Here is a 5,000-nt window from a genome sequence, read left to right on the forward strand (position 1 = left end):
TTATTATCATCATTATTATTAACATTATCATTATTATTATCATTATTGTTATTCTACCATTATCATTACTATTTTATTTGTTTTACGGACGATATCAACAATGGCGTAGAGAAGGCTAAACTGAGCTCATGCTTAAAATTCCCTCAGTATAAGTCATAAAATTCAGGTGATCTGTAAGTCGACAGAGAAGCTGATGGTAGCTTGGGTTAAGACCAGACACACAGAGTGATGAAACGAGAGCGAATGAATGAATGAATGGATGAGGCATAGAAAGAGAGATAGAATGGGGTATTTAAAACGTATGAAGAATGAATGAGAGAGAAAGAGGGAGGGAGAAAGAATTAAGAAAATGAGTGGATGAATGAGTAAATGAGAGGGAGGAAACAAGAAAGGAAAGAGTGAGTGAGTGAGAGAGAGAGAGAGAGAGAGAGAGAGAGAGAGAGAGAGAGAGAGAGAGAGAGAGAGAGAGAGAGAGAGAGAGAGAGAGAGAGAGAGAGAGAGAGAGAGAGAAAGAGAGAGAGAGGAGAGAGAGAGGAGAGGAAAGAGAGGAGAGGAGGGAGAGGAGAGGAGGGAGAGGAGAGAGAGAGAGAGAGAGAGAGAGAGAGAGAGAGAGAGAGAGAGAGAGAGAGAGAGAGAGAGAGAGAGAGAGAGAGAGAGAGAGAGAGAGAGAGAGAGAGAAAGAGAGAGAGAGAGGAGAGAGAGAGGAGAGGAAAGAGAGGAGAGAGGAGGGAGAGGAGAGAGGGAGAGGAGAGGAGAGGAGAGGGAGGGAGAGGAGAGGAGAGAGAGAGAGAGAGAGAGAGAGAGAGAGAGAGAGAGAGAGAGAGAGAGAGAGAGAGAGAGAGAGAGAGAGAGAGAGAGAGAGAGAGAGAGAGAGAGAGAGAGAGAGAGAGAGAGAGAGAGAGAGAGAGAGAGAGAGAGAGAGAGAAGAGAGGAGAGGAGGGAGAGAGAGAGGAGGGAGAGAGGAGAGGAGGGAGAGAGAGAGAGAGGGAGAGAGAGAGAGAGAGAGAGAGAGAGAGAGAGAGAGAGAGAGAGAGAGAGAGAGAGAGAGAGAGAGAGAGAGAGAGAGAGAGAGAGAGAGGAGAAGAGAGAGAGGAGAGGAAAGAGAGGAGAGGAGAGACTTTTTTTTACTTTGACAAGTTTATTGAGGCAAAAGGTTACATCTCAAAAAGATGTGGTAACGTAGGTTATCCTCACCCTTATCTTGATAAGTCCCTGTGTGGGCTCACAGTTCTCATACAAAAAATAGGTGTATTACCAGATAATAACATAAAATACAAAAACAAAAATATTGAGAGTCATGGTCTATAAAAGAGAAAGCTCGTGCGCACATTCACTGATGAGCTGTGAGGTACCGTAGGCGACCCGTGTGTGCAGCTGTTAATTGCGAAGGACAGGCACTCAGGTCATCCCCGGCCGCGTGGTGACCGGCCTTTTTCCATTTTCTCCTTCCTTGGGGACCGCCGAAGCAATGTAGGAGACCCGGCATTGTGGCGGCCTCCGCAGTTGCAGCAGCAAGGCGTAACCCTTTCTCCCCTTTCAATCTTGGCCCGGCAGACCCTTGAGTCATGTGTCCTGCCACAGAACCTGCATCGATCATCCTGTTGACAGGCCCACGACTTGTGGCCCCATCTGCAGCACTTGAGGCACATGACTGGCGGCTCCACATACGGTGCCACCCTCCTGTAGCCCGCTCCAGAGATAAATACCTTCTCTGGCACTTCCCCCTCCACAAGGGGAACGAGCTGACTCCGCTCCTCGCCCCTGGACGTGTGCCGCCTTGCCCACACAAATCTATCGTCGTCCAGTAGGAAGTCCGGGTCTAATATCGTGGGATATCGGAAAATTATCACCTTGGTGAACTTTTCCCCAGCCTTTGGGACAGTCATCACTGTCCCCTTGTATCCCTGAGTCGTCAGCGTCTGCACCGCCTGGCCTGCCCGCACCGTGAGATACGGCCTCCCTCTTCCTTCCTTCATCACTGGATCGAAATCAGCGTGGTCCGGCCCAGTTGCATGGCCCACCTTAATTTTTCCAAGAAACTCATGGCGCAGTCCTGTGGACACCGGCAACATTTTGGGCGCTGCTTCGTTTCCGTCGTTCTTCTTCCTCTTTTCCCGTTCACATCCATTCTCGTCACTCATGTCTACGCTTCCATCACTTCTTACCCTCTCATGGGATCCACTTCCACTAGCAACACTAGCTATGCTGATACCTTGGTTGAAGGTGACCCGCTCCCTGTCCAAGGTCAGATAGGGGCGAGTAAACACAGGATTCGAGGACCTCACGTCTGAGTACAGTACTGTAAACACGTCCTAGTCCTACGAGAGATACACCACGATTGAGAGAGAGGAGAGAGAGAGAGAAAAAGAGAGGAGAGAGAGAAAAAGAGAGGAGAGAGAGAAAAAGAGAGGAGAGAGAGAGAAAGAGAGGAAAGAGAGAGAAAGAGAGGAGAGAGAGAAAAAGAGAGGAGAGAGAGAAAAAGAGAGGAGAGAGAGAGAAAGAGAGGAGAGAGAGAGAAAGAGAGGAGAGAGAGAAAAAGAGAGGAGAGAGAAAGAGAGGAGAGAGAGAGAAGAGGAGAGATAGAGAGAGAGAGAGAGAGAGAGAGAAAGAGAGAGGGGGAGGAGAGGAGAGGAGAGAGAGAGAAAAAGGGAGAGGAGAGAGAGAAAGAGAGGAGAGAGAGAGAAAGAGAGGAGAGAGAGAGAAAGAGAGGAGAGAGAGAGAAAGAGAGGAGAGAGAGAGAAAGAGAGGAGAGACAGAGAAAGAGAGGAGAGAGGGAGAGAAAGAGAGGAGAGAGAGAGAGAAAGAGAGGAGAGAGAGAGAGAGAGAGAGAGAGAGAGAAAGAGAGAGAGAGAGAGAGAGAGAGAGAGAGAGAAAGAGAGAGAGAGAGAGAGAGAGAGAGAGAGAAAGAGAGAGAGAGAGAGAGAGAGAGAGAGAGAGAGAGAGAGAGAGAGAGAGAGAGAGAGAGAGAGAGAGAGAGAGAGAGAGAGAGAGAGAGAGAGAGAGATACGTGAGAGAGATGTGAGAGAGAGAGAGAGACGAAAGAAAGAGAGAGAGAGAGAGAGAGAGAGAGAGAGAGAGAGAGAGAGAGAGAGAGAGAGAGAGAGAGAGAGAGAGAGAGAGAGAGAGAGAAAGTAGAGGAAAGAGAAGAGAGAAGAGAGGAGAGAGAGGAGAGAGAGGAGACAGAGGAAGAGAGAGGAAGAGAGAGGAAGAGAGAGGAAGAGAGAGAGAGAGAGAGAGAGAAAGAGAGAGAGAGAGAGAGAGAGAGAGAGAGAGAGAGAGAGAGAGAGAGAGAGAGAGAGAGAGAGAGAGAGAGAGGAGAGAGAGAGAAGAGAGAGAGAGAAAGAGAGGAGAGAGAGAGAGAGAGAGAGAGAGAGAGAGAGAGAGAGAGAGAGAGAGAGAGAGAGAGAGAGAGAGAGAGAGAGAGAGAGAGAGAGAGAGGAGAGAGAGAGAGAGAGAGAGAGAGAGAGAGAGAGAGAGAGAGAGAGAGAGAGAGAGAGAGAGAGAGAGAGAGAGAGAGAGAGAGAGAGAGCAAACGAATAGACGATCGAGAAAGAAAGATGCTTATAGAAAGAAAGATTGAATGCATGAAAAAAGATATACAGAATGCTGCAAAAAGTTCAGCTTACGAGAGCTACGCTAAAGACGGCTTTAGGGAGATAAGAAAATTTTTGACGTCTTTGGCCATGACCTTTAAACTTTATCGACACGCAGGTCCGCCGATGCCAATTAGACGAAATTTTCTCTCGCCGCGAGTAAATCCCGTTAGCCGCGCTATCAGAAGGCTCAAGTTTGCAAACTGATAAAGCGAGAACAGCCAACTGATCAAAGCTTTGGGAAATGCGCCTCTGCCTCGGAAGTTGAAGGACTTTGAATGATGTTAAGTTCGCGGAAACTCCAACCAAGCTCCGTTTCGCGTTCCAGGAAACTGACCGACTTGGAGAGGTACGATGGCGAGTCCTACGTGCCTTTGGGATCCAGGGAGGTGGGGGGGGGGGGGGGTTCCGCTCGTGAGGGTAACTGGGACATCGGCGAGAGTTTCGTGTGGCCGTGATTTTTTTTTCGATTTTTCTTTTTTCTTTTTTCTTTTCTTTTCGTTGGTATTTAGTATTGTCAAAAATGACGGTAATGCTTCCATTCCCCTAAAAAAGAAAAAAAGAAAAAACAAGAAGCAAAGGCAAACAAAACAATAACGATGGCATTATGAAACGAATTATTGTCATCCTCGACTCTCGTAAACCCTAATCTATAGCATTGAAACAACATTAACAACAAAATCGAATAGAAATCAGCAACAACAGCAAATAAAGCCAAAAAAAGATCGAAGAAAGACCCACATATCGGCTAAACTTATGCTAACAAGATACTTTTCTTACGCAACAAATTTCCAAATCTTACCCGATGTTGCAGACTATTGACACCGGCACGATAATTGCCTCCCGAGTCTCATTGTTAGCCCAGTTCGGAAGGCAAAGTTTCCGACTCCCAATTAAGGGCGATGACGGGTGCCCGGTGTGTCGGTGCAAGACGTCAGTTGCACCTCAACGCCAGCGCAGCAGATCGATCGATTCCTCTCGTAAGATGGGTGAATTGAGCGTTTTTTTCTCTTTATTTCTGGCTAACGATCTGAGGAAAGCGGGATCGAGAAATTGTCTTGCACGTAAAGTTGGAGAAAGATTTATTTGTTTCTGAGAGATGATCGGAGGAAAGTGTTGCATGTAAAGTAGGAGAAGTATGAGCTGCTTAATTATTTCCGGCTGATGATCCGAGGAAAGTGTTGCATGTAAAGTGGGAGAAAGATTTATTTATTTCTAAGAGATGATTCTAGAAAAGTGTTGCATGTAAAGTGGGAGAAATATGGGCTGCTTAATTATTTCCGGCTGATGATCCGAGGAAAGTGGGGTCGATTGACGCGTTGTATGTCAAGTGGGAAAAAAGGGGCGATGCTTTTATTTTCTGATGGCTGATGGTCGCTACGGAATTAGTTTCTTTAGAGGATTATG

This window comes from Penaeus vannamei, chromosome 22, assembly GCF_042767895.1.
Source record: "Penaeus vannamei isolate JL-2024 chromosome 22, ASM4276789v1, whole genome shotgun sequence".
NCBI lineage: Eukaryota > Metazoa > Arthropoda > Malacostraca > Decapoda > Penaeidae > Penaeus > Penaeus vannamei.